This window comes from Salvelinus alpinus, chromosome 15, assembly GCF_045679555.1.
Source record: "Salvelinus alpinus chromosome 15, SLU_Salpinus.1, whole genome shotgun sequence".
Lineage (NCBI taxonomy): Eukaryota > Metazoa > Chordata > Actinopteri > Salmoniformes > Salmonidae > Salvelinus > Salvelinus alpinus.
Window position 1 is genome coordinate 11,203,079 of NC_092100.1, and position 24,822 is coordinate 11,227,900.

General features: G+C 45.1%; 1 protein-coding gene across 1 annotated transcript in view; it reads right to left on the minus strand.

Moving 5' to 3' along the window:
• ptprsa (protein tyrosine phosphatase receptor type Sa) overlaps positions 1–8,972 on the minus strand; it is a 454,642-nt gene extending 445,670 nt beyond the window's left edge. The window contains 1 exon segment of the mRNA XM_071342488.1: positions 8,751–8,972. The gene's annotated coding sequence lies outside the window, so the exon portion shown is untranslated.
• Positions 8,973–24,822: the final 15,850 nt, after the last annotated feature.

Genomic DNA, 24,822 nt, shown 5'->3' on the forward strand with positions numbered 1-24,822 from the left:
TAGCTGTTGTAGGGAGCTGGTGTATGTAGCTCACCAGCAGGAAAGGAAGAGGCAGAAGAGGGGGAGGAAAATATACAAGTCCAGAAAGGTAGGCCGTACATGTTTCAACCAGGCACAATGGCATACTGTATATATGCACGTTGATCAATAATCATTGATGCCTCTTACAAAGGCCTGGTGCCCCTTTCTCTATCTCTCTCTCTCCTCTCTTTCTATCTTCCCCTCTGACCCTTACTTTTAAGTTCCCCAGGCCCATTGTTGGATCCAAATGGGCTGTATCAGCCTGTATCACAACCGGCCGTGATTGGGAATCCCATAGGGCGGCGCACTATTGGCCCAGCATCGTCCGGGTTAGGGTTTGGCCGGGGTAGGCCATCATTGTAAACAATAATTTGTTCTTAACTGATTTGCCTAGTTAAATACAAGTTAAATAAAGGTTGAATAAAAAGGGAAGCTTGCACAGCACCATATGGCAACGCATACAGCAGAGTCTAAATGGATTATTCTTGAAGATTAAGATTTTATTATATCTGCAGATGAAATGTACAAGGTCATAGATCCCCCCTTATCTTAATTCTGCTGCCCTAGCCTTTGGTCCTCCCTTGAAGCATCAGTCGTTCTACAACACACAACACAGACACAACACACAAACAACACACACACACGCAAACAACACACACACAAACAACACACACACACACAACAGGCACACACACAACAGGCACACGACACACAGGGAGCATTGTAGTACCACCTCAATAAAACATAAAAGCATTGAACATGAAAATGATGAATCATTCATAGATATTTAACCGGTAATGGCGCTTGTTCTAACTAACAGGATTAACAACTAACGACAGCGACTTGCTGCCGTTGTCACAACGCGTTACCCTAACGGCCCCCCTCACCCGGACAAACGTTGTCCACGGCGACCGATGACTGTGTTGTCATGGCAAAGAAGCAGGAGGCGAAATGTCGCGCTGACCTTCAAGAGTTATGCCTCGAGGGGCCATGTGGCGCTAGCCTCGTTAACAGCCTTGCCCCGAGAGAGACTTCTTCCTCGATGCCTCGGCCAGTGATAGGGCTCTTAATTGTCTATTTTCCAGAAGGAAGGCATCCTGCCAGGGAGAGTTTGTTATCCAATCTGTATGGAGCTGATAGGAGACAGGGGAACCTGCCCGTGCTGGCAGGATGAGGGACCCCAGTACAGCATGGTTTCTCATGCTGTACTGTATGTATACAACATTTACTGTTGTTTCATGTTTAGCAAATTCAATGTGTTATGAACTAAGTACATCTGTACCTTGTGTTGTGTATTGGCAGTGCTTCTAAGACTGAAACTCCAAGAGAAATTCCCTCATGGGCAATTAAGAATTCTACTCTAATAAACATGTCAATAATCATGTCATCAATCATATTGGCTCAAAAAGATTTGTTGAGTACACAACGACACAAAATCCTTTCCCTTGCTTTCAGCTTGTCCACAATGCTCTTCAACTTGCCTATTTCCAAATAAAAAGCTAACCTAATATGTTTTTGTGATGCGCTCTCATTACCACTCAAATTATGCTTTGATTACATCTGTTATATATTTTCAAACATACTGGTGTGTCTTATACACTGAGTGTACAAAACATTAGGAACACCTTCCTAATTGAGTTGCAACCCCCCTTTTGCCCCCAGAACAACCTCCATTCGTCGGGGAATGGACTCTACAAGGTGCCAAAAGCGTTGCACAGGGACGCTGGCCCATGTTGACTCCATTGCTTCCCACAGTTGTGTCAAGTTGGCTGGATGGCCTTTGGGTGGTGGACCATTCTTGATACAAACAGGAAACTGTTGATCACAGAAAAACCCAGTAGCATTGCAGTTCTTGACACAAACCGGTGCGTCTGGCACCTACTATCATACTCTGTTCAAAGACACTTCAATCTTTTGTCTTGCCCATTCACCCTCTGAATGACACACACACCCAATCCATGGCTCAAGACTTAAAAATCCTCCTTTAACCTGTCTCCTCCCCTTCATCTACACTGAGTGAAGTGGATTTAACAAGTGACATCAGTAAGGGATCATAGATTTCACCTGGATTCACCTGGTCAGTATATGTCCTGGGAAGGTCAGGTGTTCTTAATGTTGTGTATTCTCAGTGTAATTTCCCTCTATTTCACAACGTTGATACATCTGTAATTATCTCTGTGTCCAGTTATTACACTGTTGTGATTACGCAACATTACTAAGATGGCTACACGGTGAGAAATGAACAAAACGGAGTAGACACTTCAGGAAACTCAATATTTGTTATTACTTAAAACCTGTGAGTAGGTATAACTTAATTAGGATGTTAACCAATAGGTAACATACACACAACACAAGCATTTCGCTACACTCGCAATAACATCTGGTAAATATGTGTACGACCAATAAAATCTGATTTGATTTGATACCTTGGCTATATCTATGTGTTACACGATCTGTGGAAGAGACACAACCTAACCTCCAATCAGACCTTGAGCCTGTATCCCAGAAAAAAAGCGACGGAAATCTGCACTTGATGATTTCTTCAGAATTCCCAGCAGCATCTCCTGCTACAGCTCACCCCCCTCCTCTCTTCCCTCCATTCCTTCCCTCTCTCCTTATCAATTAAGCAGAGAAATACACATAACCAAGCAGACCTTCATTGTTAGTGTCACCTTCTTTCTCATCCCCCAAGAACACAGTACAGGTTCCCCCTTTCACAGAGAGACAACTTTGAGACAGCGTTGACCCCGGATCACTCCGTGTATTCCCCTTCCAATCAGTCTGACACAAGAGAAGCCCCTAGGCGTTTCTCCCAGCAGCCACGGAGTAGAGGAGAGTGAGCTTGATCTCTCTTCTCGGATGTGAGGAGACGTCCCTGGCTTTCTGCATGCAGTGGTCCCCGTCCTCAGCCTGCCTTTTCCCGACAGCCCCACTTGCATACACATCAAACCCATTAAAGTGTCAAGCTTCACAGTGGAGCAAAATAAGGATGGAAACTTAGTGGTGAATAATAATTTTTTTCTGCCACTCTCATTCGAATGGCAATGTACAATACAGTATATCATCAAGGACCTAGCAAGTTTTCAGTGATGACGACAGACCACTAGATCTATCTGTGCAATTGAATGCAAGTGATTTTTTTCTACCTTCTCTGAGTGTTCCAGGACAGCATTTGAATATACATTTGAGGACCATATGCTGCCTGATAAGAACGCCTGTATGCGCCACCATTTGGCCGCAGCAGAGAACTGGCGGCACCAGTCGTGGGTTCCTCTAGCATCCTCTGACCCTGTCTAAATTACTCATTCACTGTGAGTTATGAGGAGGCTCAGGGTGGGGAGTATGTGGATGTCAACCTTTCCTTTACCCACTATTTACATTTCTTCAAAAACAAATGAGTCGGGGCAAATGTGTTTGTGCATGGCCGGGGGAGAGGAGGGATATTTTCACATTGACATTTTCCTACTTAGAATTTGTAATTCTGCCGGCAGCGGGAAAACATTACCCAAAACCCCCCTGACTGTTTATCTTGAGGTGACAACTAACAAGCTTCTGCCTGATAATTAGATGGCCACCGCCGAGTGTGTGTGTGTGTGTGTGTGTGTGTGTGTGTGTGTGTGTGTGTGTGTGTGTGTGTGTGTGTGTGTGTGTGTGTGTGTGTGTTTCATTCAAAGTTCTCCATAACGTTGACATGATTATATGTTTCTCGCTACGCATCACGCCTTTAGGGTGCTTTAAAAGCCTCTCCAGCTGCATCCATTCCATTTGGACTGCATTAACGACGCAGTGGCCACAATCATCCATTCCATTTGGACTGCATTAACGACGCAGTGGCCACAATCATCCATTCCATTTGGACTGCATTAACGACGCAGTGGCCACAATCATCCATTCCATTTGGACTGCATTAACGATGCAGTGGCCACAATCATCCATTCCATTTGGACTGCATTAACGACGCAGTGGCCACAATCATCCATTCCATTTGGACTGCATTAACGACGCAGTGGCCACAATCATCCATTCCATTTGGACTGCATTAACGATGCAGTGGCCACAATCATCCATTCCATTTGGACTGCATTAACGATGCAGTGGCCACAATCATCCATTCCATTTGGACTGCATTAACGATGCAGTGGCCTCAATCATCCATTCCATTTGGACTGCATTAACGATGCAGTGGCCTCAATCATCCATTCCATTTGGACTGCATTAACGACGCAGTGGCCTCAATCATCCATTCCATTTGGACTGCATTAACGACGCAGTGGCCACAATCATCCATTCCATTTGGACTGCATTAACGACGCAGTGGCCACAATCATCCATTCCATTTGGACTTCATCCATTCCATTTGGACTGCATTAACGACGCAGTGGCCACAATCATCCATTCCATTTAGACTGCATTAACGATGCAGTGGCCTCAATCATCCATTCCATTTGGACTGCATTAACGACGCAGTGGCCACAATCATGTACTGTGCTGTATGATGGTGGAGTGACTGCAGAATGTGACTCATCCCACGGGAAAGGGATTGCAACCGGCGTGTGTGTGCGTGCACACGCATGTTGGCCACACAGCCCACTGGGCACACACTGCTTGAATCAACGTTGTTTCCAAGGCATTTCAATGAAAATGGAGGTACTTGATTGTGTGTGAACAACACACGTTTGATAAAGGGCGCTTCATAAACCATTTACAAGCCATTAACTAGGGGAAGGCCCCAGTAATGGGACTGTCCTGTGACAGGCCTGACTGAAAATGTAACAATGTGGAGGAGAATCTTGTTTAATCCTCAAGTGGTAAGACAATGTCTCTATAGAAGAGATTAAACACTGAATAAGGAGAATGTCTTACATCTCTGATCTTGACATTCACCTCTTAGAAAAGCCCGGGGTGCACTGGTGGATGGAGGGAGATATGGCCACTATAGGGGACAACATTAGAGCTGGGAGGAAACACTGAGGATGTCATGCTTTATTTCCATGTAGTTCCATGTACTATTACACAATAAAGAATATGTCTGGTCTAGATTCATATCAGAGACTACAACATATATGGTGTGTGGTTTTCATGGGGACATGCCTTTAATTTAATTTAGCAGACATTATACTGGCATTTACTAAATACAATACAGAACAAAGTGTTTGGCTAATGTTGTATTACACCTGGATGTCTTAACTGTTCTCTGAAGAAGAGGAGGAAGGAAGAGAGGGAAGGTGGGAGGGAGGGAGGGAGGGAGGAAGGAAGGGAGGGAGGGAGGGAGGGAGGGAGGGAGGGAGGGAGGGAGGGAGGGAGGGAGGGAGGGAGGGAGGGAGGGAGGGAGAAGAGGGATGGGGGGAGAGAGGGAGAAGAGGGATGGTGGGAGGGAGGGCGAAGAGGGATGGAGGGAGGGAGGGAGAAGAGGGGGGAGGGAGAAGAGGGATGGTGGGAGGGAGGCAGGGAGAAGAGGGATGGAGGGAGGCAGGGAGGGAGGGAGAAGAGGGAGGGAGAAGAGGGATGGTGGGAGGGAGAAGAGGGGTGGAGGGAGGGAGAAGAGGAGAGGGATGGAGGGAGGGAGAAGAGGGATGGAGGGAGGGAGGGAGAAGAGGGATGGTGGGAGGGAGGGAGAAGAGGGATGGTGGGAGGGAGAAGAGGAGAGGGATGGAGGGAGGGAGGGAGGGAGAAGAGGGATGGTGGGAGGGAGAAGAGGAGAGGGATGGAGGGAGGGAGGGAGGGAGAAGAGGGATGGTGGGAGGGAGGGAGAAGAGGGATGGTGGGTGGGAGGGAGGGAGAAGAGGGATGGTGGGAGGGAGGGAGAAGAGGGATGGAGGGAGGGAGAAGAGGAGAGGGATGGAGGGAGGGAGGGAGAAGAGGGATGGTGGGATGGAGGGAGGGAGAAGAGGAGAGGGATGGAGGGAGGGAGAAGAGGGATGGTGGAAGGGAGGGAGGGAGAAGAGGGATGGTGGGAGGGAGAAGAGGAGAGGGATGGAGGGAGGAAGGGAGGGAGAAGAGGGAGGGAGGGAGGGATTGAGGGAGGGAGGGAGGGAGAAGAGGGATGGTGGGAGGGAGAAGAGGAGAGGGATGGAGGGAGGGAGGGAGAAGAGGGAGGGAGGGAGGGAGGGAGGGAGAAGAGGAGAGGGATGGAGGGAGGGAGGGAGGGAGGGAGGGAGGGAGAAGAGGGATGGAGGGAGGGAGGGAGAAGAGGGATGGAGGGAGGGAGGGAGAAGAGGGAGGGAGGGAGGGAGGGAGAAGAGGAGAGGGATGGAGGGAGGGAGGGAGGGAGGGAGGGAGGGAGGGAGGGAGGGAGGGAGGGAGGGAGGGAGGGAGGGAGGGAGGGAGGGAGGGAGGGAGGGAGGGAGGGAGGGAGGGAGGGAGAAGAGGGAGGGAGGAAGACTCTAAAACAAGAGATGATGAAAAAAAATCAATGGTCAAGTTACCAATTATACCCACACTTAATATAACAGTGAAAAATAGTTCTTCAGATAATGTCAAATAGTTCCAAAGCCATACAGGGGGACATTTTGGAGTAGTCCTCATTCAGACTACTGGTTATTTACAGTGGCTGAGTGTGAGCAAGGGGCGGGGTCGCGCTTTCTGTGGAAATCTTCGGAGAAATGCCACCTCGTCCTCTCAGATGCTTATGGGTATTCAGGAGAGAGAGGAGTCAGTCCAAATTTCGCTCGTGATAGAGTTCATTCGTGTTTCTCTGTACCAGCGTTGTAGTTAGTTTTAGTTTTTTATTATGCCTGGGAAATGGCTTACGTGTTAGCAATGCAGTGTAATCGTAATCAAATCTATATGATGTTGCTGTGTATTATAATTCTCCATTACGCCTTGTTTTTTTCCACAGCCTTGACTGTGGCAAGATACTGTTCCTCGCAAGCTTATAAAGCACACCCATTCTGATCAAGCCGTAAGATTTCGTATCCTACAAAGGCAGCTTCATAAAATAATAGAACATTATAATGATGTATCATTCAGAGCCCAATTAAATTGGTTCATTTGACAGCATTCTATTGAAGATTTCGTATTTTCGTCTTCCCCTTTTCAATAACAAAAATAACAATGCCTTTGTTCTTCAAAAGTCTTTAGGCCTAATTGGGGAATTTGTTTGATTGTAGGCTGCCACTGTTGCGCATTTTAATATTCTACTATTTGGGCAATAAGGAAATATGTTTTGAACTAAAACATTTTGTAACGTTTTTCATTATGTTTGTGCGCATGGGTAACCAAGTATCCTAACAAGTCATGTGTAATCTCCATCCTAACAAATCCACATAATATGTGAAGTCAATCGCTGTGTGCTAGTCTACGTATGCTAAATGTATGTTGCGAATAGTAAAACCCCAGCTAGCCAACGTGAGGAGAAAACGTTTATTCTCCATATGGACTAACAAATAGACACCAAAAGGGTGTACAAAGGGCAAAATAAGTAATTATGTAGAGTATACATAAAAGACTAAAAATAAGACTAAAATCAACAGCAACCTGTCCTCTCTTCATGCAAAATCTCTCCAGCAGTCAAGGTGGTTGGAATAGGATAATGACATTAAACAGTCAAGGTGGTTGGAATAGGATAATGACATTAAACAGTCAAGGTGGTTGGAATAGGATAATGACATTAAACAAGGGTGTCACCGGCACTCAGACAATCAATCACCAGCCACCACTGTTCCCGTGTCCTGAGTGACTCCACCTTTCAATGAATGGATTTGAGAGCGCACCCGGAAATAACGCACCACAGCTAAACATCAAAATCCCCGGCGAAGAAAAGAACCCCGCAATTGAATGCGCAAACATGGATCAGAGTCAGATACGCTTTACGATAAAGGCACATGTCAATAATGCATGTTCAACATTTTGCATTGGGCTAACCCCTAAAAGATATCAAGTTGATGTGTGATATCATTCAACTCTTGAAACGTACAGTATCCGGTAGCGTGCCGTTTATAATCAAAAGGCAATGAATGTATGAGGGGATTTAGTCCGGGCGGATAGGCTACATTCATATGAATGGTCTTAAATGCTAAGCATACGCCTCTCATGGTTGGCTTCGTTAATGTACACCCCCGTGGAGATATGCACCTTCTCACTGAAGATGATTCAGTAATGCGTTATTCATAACTACCTCTTAAACTTCAAGGACTTATACTGTAACAAATGGTTGCGCTAAACAAATACCAAGTAAGGCTATTGTACATCAAATAAAGTGGATAAACTTGTAATAACCAACACACGGACACGTAAATAACGTCTAAACTACAGTGATGCGACTGTAGGCTACCCTAATCTGCATTTCTTTATAACAAGCTATGTTTGAGACCGCTATAACATTTGCCCACACCAGTAGGCTACTCTGTACAAGAATATGAGAGGATGGTATCCGGCACATTTTTGGCTACGGAGTAGGGTTACCGGCGTCACCTAACCTTTGCGGTATTAGCGTCAGCTCTACCCCGCCGCTTCTTGGTCCGTCGAGCAAGCACTTTGTATAGCATCCGAGTTCGGCATCTGAGTACTCTTGAGAGCTGCTCTTTGGGTACCACTAGCAACCTGCATCCACCTCATAGGCTACTGGGTCAGCTGAATTCACAAGTATGGAAAGAGGCACTATCGGACGCAGACTGCCTGTCGCGCATTCCACAATGTAGAACCAGTTGAAATACATATTTTCTCGTTTAAAGAAGAACCTCAAAGCATGCAAATACAACTCCGTTAGAAAAAAAGACAATTGTTCCTACCTTTATCAGCGATGGAGTTCCTCTCTTTCTTATCGTGCATTCACACAAAAAAACTCACATCTTCTTATTCAAATAAACAAATAAACAATAATCCCGTATGCGAGCGTCCTGCGGCAGATCCAGAGAAGCGGTTTGGGTTCTAGCGCTGAGTAGTGTTTAAAATCCCCCGATAGCGCAGGCTGCTCGGACGCGTGTGGTATCGCAGTTCTGTTCAGCCGCGCTTGGAGAAACCACAGCTGTCCACGTTTGGATGGAGGGTGATGTCATAGCGCCCTCCTCTTCTCCTCTCTCGTCCCCCTCCTTTTTCGCCCACCCTTCTACTCGCAGCTCCCTCCTTCTTTCTCCTCCACTGCCGTGGGTTTGTAACTAGTTACCACAGCCACAAAGTAAACATCGTAAAAATGAATGCAATTTTTTGGTAAACTTTTTGGTCTTAATTTAAGGTTACCGTTAGTTAGGCATAACGTTAGCAGTGGGGTTAAAGTTAGGCTTACGTTTAGGGTTAGGTAAAAAATCTGATAAATTGTATAGATAGGCGGGGCTTATAACTTTGTGGCTGTGATAACTTGTGACGACCCTCCCGTGGGCTACTTTCTCACCCTCCCTGTTCCTGTTCTTCCACTTGACGTGATGAAGTCATGGCGTTGCCTACGCCCTGCCAGCTGTGCTGTCCATCAGCATCTGCAGTCTCCTTTCCCGGGATTAGATGGAAGAAAAGGTGGCATGAAAAAGACCAATGTGTGAGAGAGGATGTGAAGACTTCCCTCCCCTTCATGCAGCCAGTGCGGCATAAAGGAAAAGTGCATACTCCTCATAAGACTACAAAGGATTTTCTTTACAGGACAATGTAGCAGGGCCTAGATCTCAAAACCATTTTAGTGAATCATATTGTGATACCATTAAAACACGTGTGTGTCATGAGAAACCTTGCTTTACCTGAAGACGTGCATTAGTTTCCCAAACTAATGCGTAGGCTTTACTTCAGCAGGTTTACAATCATATTGCACTCTAGAGACCTGAATTCAAACCCAGTTAGACACACTGACAAAGAGGAGTACTTCAATCTAGTTAGAGTATGTACAGTGCCAGTCAAAGGTTTGGACACACCTACTCATTCAAGTTTTTTTTTTTTTTTTTTTACTGTTTTCTACATTGTAGAATAATAGTGAAGACATCAAAACTATGAAATAACACATGGAATCATGTAGTAACCAAAAAAGTGTTAAAAACATCAAAAATATATTTTAGATTTTAGATTCTTCAAAGTATCCACCCATTGCCGTGATGACAGCTTTGCACACTCCTTGCATTCTCTCAACCAAATTCATGAGGAATGCTTTCCAACAGTCTTGAAGGAGTTCCCACATATGCTGAGCACTTGTTGGCTGCTTTTCCTTCACTCTGCGGTCCAACTCATCCCAAACCATCTCAATTGGGTTGAGGTCGTGTGATTGTGGAGGCCAGGTCATCTGATGAAGCACTCCATCACTCTCCTTCTTGGTCAAATATCCCTTACACAGCCTGGAGGTGTGTTTTGGGTCATTGTCCTGTTGAAAAACAAAATGATCGTCCCACTAAGTGTAAACCAGATGGGATGGTGTATTGCTGCAGAATGCTGTGGTAGCCATGCTGGTAAAGTGTGCTGTCACGCCCTGACCTTAGTTATCTTTGTTTTCTTTGTTATTTTGGTTAGGTCAGGGTGTGACGAGGGTGTTTTGTTTAGTTTTTGTATTGTCTAGTTTTTTTTTGTATGTCTAGAGGTTTTTGTAAGTCTAGGTGTTTATATTTACATTACATTTACATTTAAGTCATTTAGCAGACGCTCTTATCCAGAGCGACTTACAAATTGGTGCATTCACCTTATGATATCCAGTGGAACAACCACTTTACAATAGTGCATCTAACTCTTTTAAGGGGGGGGGGGGTTAGAAGGATTACTTTATCCTATCCTAGGTATTCCTTAAATAGGTGGGGTTTCAGGTGTCTCCGGAAGGTGGTGATTGACTCCGCTGACCTGGCGTCGTGAGGGAGTTTGTTCCACCATTGGGGTGCCAGAGCAGCGAACAGTTTTGACTGGGCTGAGCGGGAACTGTACTTCCTCAGAGGTAGGGAGGCGAGCAGGCCAGAGGTGGATGAACGCAGTGCCCTTGTTTGGGTGTAGGGCCTGATCAGAGCCTGAAGGTACGGAGGTGCCGTTCCCCTCACAGCTCCGTAGGCAAGCGCCATGGTCTTGTAGCGGATGCGAGCTTATATGTCTATGGTTGCCTGGATTGGTTTTCAATCAGAGGCAGCTGTTTATCGTTGTCTCTGATTGGGGACCATATTTAGGTAGCCATATTCCTTGGGTAGTTTGTGGGTCCTTATTATATGTTTAGTTGCCTGTCTGCACTTCTCATATATGCTTCACGGTTCGTGTTGTTGTTTTGTTTAGTTTTGTTCAGTGTTCGTTCTTTCATTAAAGAAGTATGCACGCTTACCACGCTGCGCCTTGGTCTCCTCGTTACGACGACCGTGACAGAAGAACCCAACAAACCAGGACCAAGCAGCGTGAAAAGGAGGAACAGCACTTAATGGGGAAATGGACCTGGGAGGAGATATTAGATGGAGCAGGACCCTGGACGCAGCCGGGGGAGTATCGCCGTCCTAAGGAGGAGATAGAGGCAGCGAAAGCGGAACGGCGATACTACGAGGAGAAATACCGGAGAATAGAGGAACGGCGACGATATGAGGGTACACGGCTAGCACGGAAGCCCGAGAGGCAGCCCCAAGAAATGTTTTGGGGGGGGTGGCACACGAGGAGATTGCATGAGTCAGGTTGGAGACCTGAGCCAACTCAGTGTGCTTACTGTGGGGAGCGTGTTACTGGTCAGGCACCGTGTTATGCGGTGTCTCCAGTGCGCTATTCTAGCCCGGTGCGCTCTATTCCAGCTCCTCACATTGGCCGGGCTAGAATGGGCATCCAGCCAGGAAGGAAGGTGCCGGCTCAGCGCTCCTGGTCTCCAGTATACCTTCTTGGACCAGGATATCCTGCGCCGGCTCTGCGCACAATATCTCCGGTGAGTCTGCACAGCCCAGTGTGTCCTGTACCAGCCCGGGGCCTCCAGCGACGGTCCCCAGCCCGGAGTTTCCAGCGACGGTCCCCAGCCCGGGGTCTCCAGCGACGGTCCCAAGTCCAGGGTCGCCAGCGACGGTCCCCAGTCCAGAACCTTCCGGCGATGATCCACGCAGCGAAGATCCCCAGCCCGGGGCCTTACGGTGAGGATCCGCAGTCCAGAGCCTCCGGCGATGATCCACGGGTCAGTGCTACAAGGGCACTGACCCGTGCTACCTACTCTGTGTCTCACAAAGACATGGCGGTTGGAACCAAAAATCTCAAATTTGGACTCAACAGACCAAAGGACAGATTTCCACCGGTCTAATGTCCATTGCTCGTGTTTCTTGGCCCAAGCAAGTCTCTTCTTCTTATTGGTATCTTTTCGTAGTGGTTCTTCACAGCAATTAGACTATAAAGGCCTGATTTACGCAGTCTCCTCTGAACAGTTGATGTTGAGATGGGTATGTTATTTGAACTCTGTGAAACATTTATTTGGGCTGCAATCTGAAGTGCAGTTAACTCTAATGAACTTATCCTCTGCAGCAGAGGTAGCTCTGGGTCTTCCTTTCCTGTGGCGTTCCTCATGAGAGCCAATTTCATCATAGCACTTGATGGTTTTTGCGACTGCACTTGAAGAAACTTTCAAAGTTCTTGCACATTTTTACATATTGACTGACCTTCATGTCTTAAAGTACTGGTGGACTGTCGTTTCTCTTTGCTTATTTGAGCTGTTCTTGCCATTATATGGACTTGTTCTTTTACCAAATAGGGCTATCTTCTATATACCACCTCTACCTTGTCACAACACAATTTATTGTCTCAAACGTATTAAAAAGGAAACTTTTAAGGAGGCACACCTGTTAATTGAAATGCCTTCCAGGTGACTGCCTCCTGAAGCTGGTTGAGAGAATTCCAAGAGTGTGCAAAGCTGTCATCAAGGAAAAGGGGTGCTACTTTGAACAATCTCAATTATAAAATATATTTTGAAGCGTTTAAACACTTTGTTGGTTACTACATGATTCCATATGTGTTATTTGCATACCACTGCTGGCTTGCTTCTGAAGCTAAGCAGGGTTGGTCCTGGTCAGTCCCTGGATGGGAGACCAGGTGCTGCTGGAAGAGGTGTTGGAGGGCCAGTAGGAGGCACTCTTTCCTCTGGTCTAAACAAAGATCCCAATGCCCCAGGGCAGTGTTTGGGGACACTGCTCTGTGTAGGGTGCCGTCTTTCGGATGGGACGTTAAACGGGTGTCCTGACTCTCTGAGGTCATTAAAAATCCCATGGCACTTATCGTAAGAGTAGGGGTGTTAACCCCGGTGTCCTGGCTAAATTCCCAATCTGGCCCTCAACCATCATGGTCACCTAATAATCCCCAGTTTACAATTGGCTCATTCATCCCCCTCCTCTCCCCTGTAACTATTCCCCAGGTCGTTGCTGCAAATGAGAACGTGTTCTCAGTCAACTTACCTGGTAAAATAACGGTAAAATAAAAAATAAATAAAAAATCATAGTAGAAAATAGTAAAAATTAAGAAAAACCTTTGAATGAGTAGGTGTGTCCAAACGTTTGACTGGTACTGTATATTAATCGAGTGCATCTCTTTTCTCCACAATATCTATTGAATTGCATTACTCCATTAAAATGTGAGGTAAAGACTGAAGCGGTAGAGCCTTCATTAACCCTATACTGTAACTCTGTCCCACCACCAGAACCATAAAGGTGTGTCCTCCTCTGCTCACTGATGAGGGTGCAGCCTAGAAGACAATTTCCTCTCCTCTCCCTCCTGCCCTCCAAATGCATCCTTGTATTGCTGGCCTCTAACCTTGCCCTGACCCCTCTCAATTCAATTACATTTAATTCAAGGGGCTTTATTGGCATAGGAAACATATGTTAACATTGCCTAAGCAAGTGAAGTAGATAATATACAAAAGTGAAACAAACAATAAAAATGAACAATAAACATTACATTCACAGAAGTTCCAAAATAATAAAGGCATTACAAATGTCATATTATGTATATATACAGTGTTGTAACAATGTGCAAATGGTTAAAGTAAAAAAGGGAAAATAAATAAACAAAAACACAGTGGCTTGCGAAACTATTCAAGCCATCCCCTTGGTATTTTTCCTATTTTGTTGCCTTACAACCTGGAATTAAAATGGATTTTTGGGGGGTTAGTATCATTTCATTGACACAACATGCCTACCACTTTGAAGATGCAAAATAATTTTTATTGTGAAACAAAAAAGAAATAAGACAAAAAAAACGGAAAACTTGAGCGTGCGTAACTATTCACCCCCCTAGAGTCAATACTTTGCAAAGACACCTTTTGCAGCAATTACAGCTGCAAGTCTCTTCGGGTATGTCTCTATTAGCTTGGCACATCAAGTCTATGGGATTTTTGCCCATTCTTTAAGGCAAAACTGCTCCATCTCCTTCAAGTTGGATGGGTTCCGCTGGTGTTCAGCATTCTTTAAGTCATACCACAGATTCTCAATTAGATTTTTAAATGTTTCCCCTTAAACCACACTCAAGAGCTGCTTTAGCAGTAGGCTTACGATCATTGTCCTGCTGGAAAGTGAACCTCCGTCCCAGTCTCAAATCTCTGGAAGACTGAAACAGGTTTCCCTCAAGAATTTCCCTGTATTTAGCACCATCCATCATTCCTTCAATTCTGACCAGTTTCCCAGTCCCTGCTGATGAAAAACATCCCCACAGCATGATACTGCCACCACCATGCTTCACTGTGGGGATGGTGTTCTCGGGGTGATGAGAGATGTTGGGTTTGCGCCAGACATAGTGTTTTCCTTGATGGCCAAAAAGCTAAATTTTAGTCTCATCTGACCAGAGTACCTTCTTCCATATGTTTGGGGGGTCTCCCACATGCCTTTTGGCAAACACCAAATGTGTATGCTACTTTTTTTCTTTCTGGCCACTCTTCCCTAAAGCCCAGCTCTGTGGAGTGTATGGCTTAAAGTGGCTCCAATCTCCGCTGGGGAGCTTTACAGCTCCTTCAGGGTTATCTTTGGTCTCTTTGTTGCCTCTCTGATTATCTTCTCTAGGATAGGGGGCAGCATTTTCACGTTTGGATGAAAAGCATACCCAAATTCAACTGCCTCCTACTCAGTCCCAGATGCTAATATATGCATATGATTAGTAGATCTGGATAGAAAACACTCTGAAGTTTCTAAAACTGTTTGAATCATGTCTGTGAGTATAACAGAACTTATTTAGCAGGCGAAACCCAGAGGACAAACCTTTCAGATTTTGTTTTGTCTTGAGGTCACTCTCTTTTCAATGGATTTTCATTGGGAATCCAGATTTCTAATTGACCTTCTTGCAGTTCCTACCGCTTCCACTGGATGTCAACAGTCTTGAGAAATTAGTTGAGGGTTTTTCCCTTTGTGTAATGAAGAAGTAGCACTGTTCAGAACGAGAGTCGAGTGAAGTGTACTTTTTGTTTGAAAACAGTTTGTTTTAATCCTGTATTGAACACAGATCATCCCGTCTTCAATTTTATCGATTATTTACGTTAAAAAAGACCTAAAGTTGTATTACAAAAGTAGTTTGAAATGTTTTGGCAAAGTTTACAGGTAACCTTTGAGATATTTTGTAGCGACGTTTGAGCAAGTTGGAACCGGTGTTTTTCTGGATCAAACGTGGCTGTGTTTTGGCTGTGTTTTTCTGTGGCTATGTACTGACCTAACATTATCGCAAGGTGTGCTTTCGCCGTAAATCTTTTTTGAAATCAGACACTTTGGCTGGATTAACGAGAAGTTTATCTTTAAAATGGTGTATAATACTTGTATGTGTTTGAGGAATTTTATTTATGAGATTTCTGTTGTTTTGAATTTGGCGCCCTGCAATTTCACTGGCTGTTGGTTAGGTGGGACGGTACCGTCCCACATATCCCAGAGAAGTTAATGCCCTCCTTGCCTGGTCCCCGAGTTTTGGTGGGCGGCCCTCTCTTGGCAGATTTGTTGTGGTGCTATATTCTTTCAAATTTTTAATAATCGAATCAAATCAAATGTATTTATATAGCCCTTCTTACACCAGCTGATATCTCAAAGTGCTGTACAGAAACCCAGCCTAAAACTCCAAACAGCAAGCAATGCAGGTGTAGAAGCACAGTGGCTAGGAAAAACTCCCTAGAAAGGCCAAAACCTAGGAAGAAACCTAGAGAGGAACCAGGCTATGAGGTCTGGCCAGTCCTCTTCTGGCTGTGCCGGGTGGAGATTATAACAGAACATGGCCAAGATGTTCAAAATGTTCATAATTCAGCACCTCAGGAGTAAATGTCAGTTGGCTTTTCATAGCCGATCATTAAGAGTATCTCTACCGCTCCTGCTGTCTCTAGAGAGTTGAAAACAGCAGGTCTGTCCGGTGAACAGGCCAGGGTTCCGTAGCCGCAGGCAGAATAGTTGAAACTGGAGCAGCAGCACGGCCAGGTGGACTGGGGACAGCAAAGAGTCATCATGCCAGGTAGTCCTGAGGCATGGTCCTAGGGCTCAGGTCTTCCGAGAGAGAGAAAGAAAGAGAGAAAGAGAGAATTAGAGAGAGCATACTTAAATTCACACAGGACACCGGATAAGACAGGAGAAGTACTCCAGATATAACAAACTGACCCTAGCCCCCCGACACATAAACTACTGCAGCATAAATACTGGAGGCTGAGACAGGAGGGGTCAGGAGACACTGTGGCCCCATCCAATGATACCCCCGGACAGGGCCAAACAGGAAGGATATAACCCCACCCACTTTGCCAAAGCACAGCCCCCACACCACTAGAGGGATATCTTCAACCACCAACTTACCATCCTGGGACAAGGCAGAGTATAGCCCACAAAGATCTCCGCCACGGCACAACCCAAGGGGGGGCGCCAACCCAGACAGGAAGATCACGTCAGTGACTCAACCCACTCAAGTGACGCACCCCTCCTAGGGACGGCATGAAAGAACACCAGTAAGCCAGTGACTCAGCCCCTGTAATAGGGTTAGAGGCAGAGAATCCCAGTGGATTTAATGGTGCTCTGTGGGATGTTCAAAGTTTTGGCTAGTTTTTTATAACCCAACCCTTATCTGTACTTCTCCACAACGTTGTCCCTGACCTGTTTGGAGAGCTCTTTGGTCTATATAGTGCCGTTTGCTTGGTGGTGCCCCTTGCTTGGTGGTGTTTCAGACTGGGGCCTTTCAGAAGATTTGTATATATACTGAAATCATGTGGCAGATCATGTGACACTTAAATAAAGTCCACCTGTGTCAAATCTAACTAATTATGTGACTTTTGAAGGTAATAATTTTTTAAATTTCACTTCACCAATTTGGACCATTTTGTGTATGTCCATTACATGAAATCCAAATAAATTTTTTAATTACAGGTTGTAATGCAACAAAATAGGAAAAACGCCAAAGAGGTGAATACTTTCGCAAGGTACTGTATGGGTTGTATTTACAACAGTGTTTGTTCTTCACTGTTTTCCCTTTTCTTGTGGCAACAGATCACAAATCTTTCTGCTGTGATGGCACACTGTTGTATTTCACCCAGTAGATATGGGAGTTTATCAAAATCGGGTTTGTTTTTGAATTCTTTGTGGATCTGTGTAATCTGACGGAAATATGTGTTTCTAATATGGTCCAACATTTGGCAGGAGGTTAGATACTGCAGCTCAGTTTCCACCTCATTTTGTGGGCAGTGCACATAGCCTGTCTTCTCTTGAGAGCCAGGTCTGCCTCCGGCGGCCTTTCTCAATAGCAAGTCTATGTTCACTGAGTCTGTACATAGTCAAAGCTTTCCTTAAGTTTGGGTCAGTCACAGTGATCAGGTATTCTGCCACTGTGTACTCTCTGTTTAGGCCAAATAGCATTCTAGTTTGCTCTGTTTTTTTGTTAATTCTTTTCAATATGTCAAGTAATTATCTTTTAGTTTTTTCATGATTTGGTTGGGTCTAATTGTGTTGCTGCCCTGGGGCTCTGTGGGGTTTGATTGTGTTTGTGAACAGACCCCCAGGACCAGCTTGCTTAGGGAACTCTTCTCCAGGTTCATCTCTCTGTAGGTGATGGCTTTGGTATGGAAGGTTTGAGAATCACTTCCTTTTAGGTGGTTTTAGAATTGAACGTCTCTTTTCTGGATTTTGAAAATTAGTGGGTATCGGCCTAATTCTGCTCTGCATGCATTATTTGGTGTTCTACGTTGTACACTGATGATATTTTTGTAGAATTCTGCATGCAGAGTCTCAATTTGGTGTTTGTTCCATTTTGCGAATTTTTGGTTGGTGAGCGGACCCCAGACCTCACAACCATAAAGGGCAATGGATTCTATTACTGATTCAAGTATTTTTAGCCAGATCCAAACTGGTATGTCAAATTTGATGTTCCTTTTGATGGCCCTTCTTGCCTTGTCAACTCGTTCACAGCTTTTGGAAGTTACCTGTGGCGCTGATGTTTAGGCCAGGTATGTAAAGTTTGTTATGTTCTAGGGCAACGATGTCTAGATGGACTTTGTATTTGTGGTCCTGGCGACTGGACCTTTTTTGTGACCCCATTATTTTGGTCTTACAGTGATTTACTCTCAGGGCCCAGGTCTTACAGAATCTGTGCAGAAGATCTAGGTGCTGCTGTAGGCCCTCCTTGGTTGGTGACAGAAGCACCAGATCGTCAGTAAACAGTAGACATTTGACTTCATATTCTAGTAGGGTGAGGCCGGGTGCTGCAGACAATTCTAGTAGGGTGAGGCCGGGTGCTGCAGACTATTCTAGTGCCCTCTCCAATTTGTTGATATATATGTTAAAGAGGGTGGGGCTTAAGCTGCATCCCTGTCTCACCCCACGGCCCTGTGAGAAGAAATGTGTGTGTTTTTTGCCTATTTTAACCGCACACTTGTTGTTTGTGTACATGGATTTTATAACATTGTATGTTTTTCCCCCCTAACACCACTTTCCATCAATTTGTATAGCAGAACCTCATGCCAAATTGAGTCGAAGGCTTTTTTGAAATCAACAAAGCATGAGAAGACTGTCTTTCTTTTGGTTTGTTTGTTTGTCAATTAGGGTGTGCAGGGTGAATACGTGGTCTGTGGTATGACAATTTGGTAAAAGACAATTTTACAATTGCTCAGTACATTGTTTTCACTGAGGAAATGTACGAGTCTGTTGTTAATGATAATGCAGAGGATTTTCCCAAGGTTGCTGTTGACTCATACCTCACGGTAGTTATTGGTGTCAAATTTGTCTCCACTTTTGTGGATTGGGGTGATCCAACCAAATATTGGTTCCAAATATTGGGGAAGATGCCAGAGCTAAGGATGATGTTAAAGAGTTTTAGTATAGCCAATTGGAATTTGTTGTCTGTATATTTTATCATTTCATTGAGGATACCATCAACACCACAGGCCTTTTTGGGATGGAGGGTTTTTATTTTGTCCTGTAGTTCATTCAAGGTAATTGGAGAATCCAGTGGGTGCTGGTAGTTTTGAATAGTTGATTCTAAGATTTGTATTTGATCATGTATAAACTCAGCAACAAAAAAACATCCTCTCACAGTCAACTGTACTGAAGTGCATCTCCTCCTCATGGACTGCACCATACTTGCCAGTTCTTGCTGTGAGATGTTACCCCACTCTTCCACCAGGGCACCTGCAAGTTCCGAACATTTCTGGGGGGAATGGCCCTAGCCCTCACCCTCCGATCCAACAGGTCCCAGATGTGCTCAATGGGATTGAGATCCGGGATCTTTGTTGGCCATGGCAGAACACTGACATTCCTGTCTTGCAGGAAATCATGCACAGAACGAGCAGTATGGCTGGTGGCATTGTCATGCTGGAGGGTCATGTCAGGATGAGTCTACAGGAAGGGTACCACATGAGGGAGGAGGATGTCTTCCCTGTAACGCACAGCATTGAGATTGCCTGCAATAACAGTCAGTCCGATGATGCTGTGACACATCGCCCCAGACCATGACGGAGCCTCCACCTCCAAAATCGATTCCGCTCCAGAGTACAGGCCTTGGTGTAACGCTCATTCCTTCGACGATAAACGCGAATCCGACCATCAACCCTGGTGAGACAAAACCGTGACTCGTCAGTGAAGAGCGCTTTTTGCCAGTCCTGTCTGGTCCAGTGACTGGTGTCTGATGTCTGGTGAGGAAATGCCTTACAACAGGCCTACAAGCCCTCAGTCCAGCCTCTCTCAGCCTATTGCGGACAGTCTGAGCCCTGATGGAGGGATTGTGCGTTCCTAGTGTAACTCGGCCAGTTGTTGTTTCCATCCTGTATCTGTCCCGCAGGTGTGATGTTCGGATGGACCAATCCTGTGCCAGTGTTGTTACACGTGTTCTGCCACTGCGAGGACGATCAGCTGTCCGTCCTGTCTCCCTGTAGCGCTGTCTTAGTCGTCTCACAGTACGGACATTGCAATTTATTGCCCTGGCCACATCTGCAGTACTCATGTCTCCTTGCAGCATGCCTAAAGCACGTTCACGCAGATGAGCAGGGACCCTGGGCACCTTTATTTTGGTGTTTTTCAGAGTCAGTAGAAAGGCCTCTTTAGTGTCCTAAGTTTTCATAACTGTGACCTTAATTGCCTACCGTCTGTAAGCTGTTAGTGTCTTAACGACCGTTCCACAGGTGCATGTTCATTAATTGTTTATGGGTCATTGAACAGGCATGGGAAACAGTGTTTAAACCCTTTCCAATGAAGTTCTGTGAAGTTATTTGGATTTTTACAAATTATCTATAATTCTTTGTGTTGTTGTTTGTTTAGTGTTTTCCAATTTTCCCAGAAGTGATTCGTCTATGGATTCTTCATTTACATTGAGCTGATTTCTGACGTGCTGCTCCTTCTTTTTCCGTAGTGTATTTCTGTATTGTTTTAGTGATTCACCATCGTGAAAGCGTAGGCTCAGGTTTTCTGGGTCTCTATGTTTTTGGTTGGACAGGTTTCTCAATTTCTTTCTTAGGTTTTGCATTCTCCATCAAACCATTTGTCATTGTTCATTTTCTTTGGTTTTCTGTTTGACATGTTTAGATTTGATAGGGAAGCTGAGAGGTCAAACATACTGTTTAGGTTTTCTACTGCCAGGTTTACACCTTCACTATTACAGTGAAACATTTTGTCCAGGAAATTGTCTAGAAGGGATTGAATTTGTTGTTGCCCAATTGTTTTTTGGTAGATTTCCACACTACTCACCTTCCATCTATAGCATTTCTTAATATTATTCAGCTCCTTTAGCTTTGATGCCTCATGATTGAGCAAAGCTCTGTTCAAGTAGAGTGTGATTTTGCTGTGATCTGATAGGGGTGTCAGTGGACTGAATGTGAACGTTCTGAGAAACTATGGGTTGAGGTCAGTGATAAAGTAGTCTACAGTACTACTGCCAAGAGATGAGCTATACTGTATGTGTACCTACAATAGGAGTCCATTGACTATGTACTACCATTGACTATGTACATACCCAGCGTGCGACAGAGCTGCAGGAGTTGTGACCAGTTTTTGTTGGTTATGTTGTCATAGTTGTGCCTAGGGGGGCATATGGGGGATTGAATGCTGTCACCTCCAGGCAGGTGTTTATCCCCCTGTGTGCTGAGGGTGTCAGGTTCTTGTCCAGTTCTGGCATTTAGGTCGCCACAGACTAGTGCATGTCCCTGGGCCTGGAAATTGTTTATCTCCCCCTCTAAGATGGAGAAGCTGACATTGTTAAAGTATGGGGATTCTATTGGGGGGATATAGGTAGCACACATGAGGACATTTTTCTCTGTTGAGATAATTTCCTTATTAATTTCTAGCCATATGTAAAATGTTCCTGTTTTGACTAATTTAATAGAGTGGGTTAGGTCTGCTCTATACCAAATTAGCATACCCCTTGAGTCGCTTCCCTGTTTCACATCTGGTAGTTTGGTGGATGGGACTACCAGCTCTCTGTAGCCTAGAGGAAACCAGTGGGTCCGTCTCCTTTATACCATGTTTCTTGTAGGATGACAATATCTGTATTTCCAATTTCTTTGATGAAGTCTAGGTTCCTGCTCTTTAGGTCAAAGGCAGATGATCTCAGACCTTGTATATTCCAGGAGGTATATTCCCTCCTTCCATCCCTCCTTCACTTCACACTTCTAGCAGTGTATGGGAACTAACAAGTGTCAATCAGGGGCGGCCTCGACCAGATGAGAGCTTTAAAGCTTTAGGAGAGGAGATGGGAGGAGGGAGCTTGTCTTTTAGGCTTTAATTAGTGGAGGGGAGGAATGGTTTGTCACCTCTCTGCGTTTGGGGTGATGGGTAGGCAGGGAGCCAAGACAGGTGCTGATTTGGCCATTGCAAAGTTATTGTGCCTTAATAACGAGATGTTACATGCTTTAGATTGGGATGATAACACTGCCATCAAATGTCCTATCTAGACAGTCATGTTTATGTGCAGTGCTGGATAGTGATGCACTGATATTACATTTTTGGCCGATACCGGTATCCGATATTTCCTTGCCAAAAAAAACGATACCTATAACTGATATTTACAGTTTTAGTGGCCTTTTAAGCATTCTAGCACAGTTAAATAGTAACACACACACATGGATGCAGCGGGTCTAAGGCACTGCATCTCAGTGCAAGAGCCATCACTAAAGTCCCTGGTTCGAATCCAGGCTGTATCACATCCGGCCGTGATTGGGAGTCCCATAGGGCGGCGCACAATTGGCCCAGTGTCGTCCGGGTTTGGCCGGGGTAGGCCATCATTGTAAATAAGAATTTGTTCTTAATTGACTTGCCTAGTTAAATTAAGGTTACACACACACACACACCACATTGACCAAAATCTAATTTTGTTGGAAAAACCTATTTCTTCACTTACTTGCTGTGCTGTTTCGTTGTTCATTTGTTCTGTCGTTTCATTCTCAACCAGGATTTCTATGGAACGCGTTTGGGTCTTTGCGTGTCAAAAAATATACTATTTAACACTAATAACACTGTTAAATAAGCTTGTTGACCAATCAGGACCTGCACGCATACGTCCCCCGGGCCGGCCTTTACCCAGGCCTGCTCTACATGGTCAGCCATAGAAGTACGGCACCCTGGGGCACGGACAAGGTTTTATTTTATCATGTATTTAAAACATATTTTGTGTTAAAATTACAAAATTATATGTGCCTCATTTGCATAAATCCATGGCTGTATTTGCATATATTAATAAATGTACATAAAGGGGTGGAACAGGGCTGTGAACACACACCAAAAGAAAGTTGTTTATTTTCTTCCTGTGATGTAAGTGTCGAGAAGTTGCGTTAAATACCTGACAAATCTTTAGCGTTCTTATAGATTCAACGGTAAAACAATGTATTCCAAGCCAATCTCAGCCTTTGCTGGGGTGTGTTTGACAAGTCGTTACAAACACTTCCGCGGTCGTAATGAAAAAACGTCAGTCACAAAAAAAGATGAGTGAAATGAAAGCAATCAATCCAGTGAAATTTCAGTGTATTTTGCACAAATAGATAGTAATTTTTTCAGTCGAAAAAGATAGATCCTCAGGTGGGCAGGACATGCTAATGTAAACAGCAAAGAAATGCATGTTTTTGTCTCGATTTTATATTTAACCTATTTTAATTGGGAAGACATCTGCAGACTTAGGTCTCTTTGACAAATGCAACATAAATATACACATTATACCCAAGTGCATTCGAAAAGTATTCAGACCCCTTGACTTTTTTGTTACTTTACAACCTTATTCTAAAATTGATTCAATAAATGTTTTCCCTCATCAATCTACACACAACACCCCATAATGACAAAGTGAAAACCATTATTTTTTCATTTTAGCAAATGTATAAAAAAAGCAAACGTAAGTTTTCAGACACTTTGCTAAATTGAGCTCAGGTGCATCCTGTTTCCATTGATCATCCTTGATGAAAACCTGCTCCAGAGCGCTCAGGACTTCAGACTGGGGCTAAGGATCACCTTCCAACAGGACAATGACCCTAAGCACACAGCCAAGACAATGCAGGAGTGGCTTCGGGACAAATTTCTGAATGTCCTTGAGTGGCTCAACCAGAACTCGGACTTGAACCCGATCGATCAGAGAGACCTGAAAATAGCTGTGGAGCGACGCTCCCCATCCAACCTGACAGAGCTTGAGAGGATCTGCAACGAAGAATGGGAGAAACTAACCAAATACAGGTGTGCCAAGCTTATAGTGTCATACCCAAGAAGACTTGAGGGTGTAATTGCTGCCAAAGGTGCTTCAACAAAGTACTGAGTAAAGGGTCTGAATACTAATGTAAATGTAATAATTTTTTGGGCAACCAAGGACAGACTATTTTTTACACACTACGCACTTCAGCACTTTGCGGTCCCGTTCTCTGGGCTTGTGTGGCCAACCACTCTGCGGTCCCGTTCTCTGGGCTTGTGTGGCCAACCACTCTGCGGTCCCGTTCTCTGGGCTTGTGTGGCCAACCACTCTGCAGTCCCGTTCTCTGAGCTTGTGTGGCCAACCACTCTGCGGTCCCGTTCTCTGGGCTTGTGTGGCCAACCACTCTGCGGTCCCGTTCTCTGGGCTTGTGTGGCCAACCACTCTGCGGTCCCGTTCTCTGGGCTTGTGTGGCCAACCACTCTGCGGTCCCGTTCTCTGGGCTTGTGTGGCCAACCACTCTGCGGTCCCGTTCTCTGGGCTTGTGTGGCCAACCACTCTGCGGTCCCGTTCTCTGAGCTTGTGTGGCCAACCACTCTGCGGTCCCGTTCTCTGAGCTTGTGTGGCCAACCACTCTGCGGTCCCGTTCTCTGAGCTTGTGTGGCCAACCACTCTGCGGTCCCGTTCTCTGAGCTTGTGTGGCCAACCACTCTGCGGCTGAGCCTTTGTTGCTCCAAGACGTTTCCACTTCACTTTGCTGTGTTTCTTGGCCCAAGCAAGTCTCTTCTTATTATTGTTGTCCTTTAGTAGGGGTTCTTTGCAGCAATTCGAACATGAAGGTCTGATTCATGCAGTCTCATCTGAACAGTTGAACTCTGT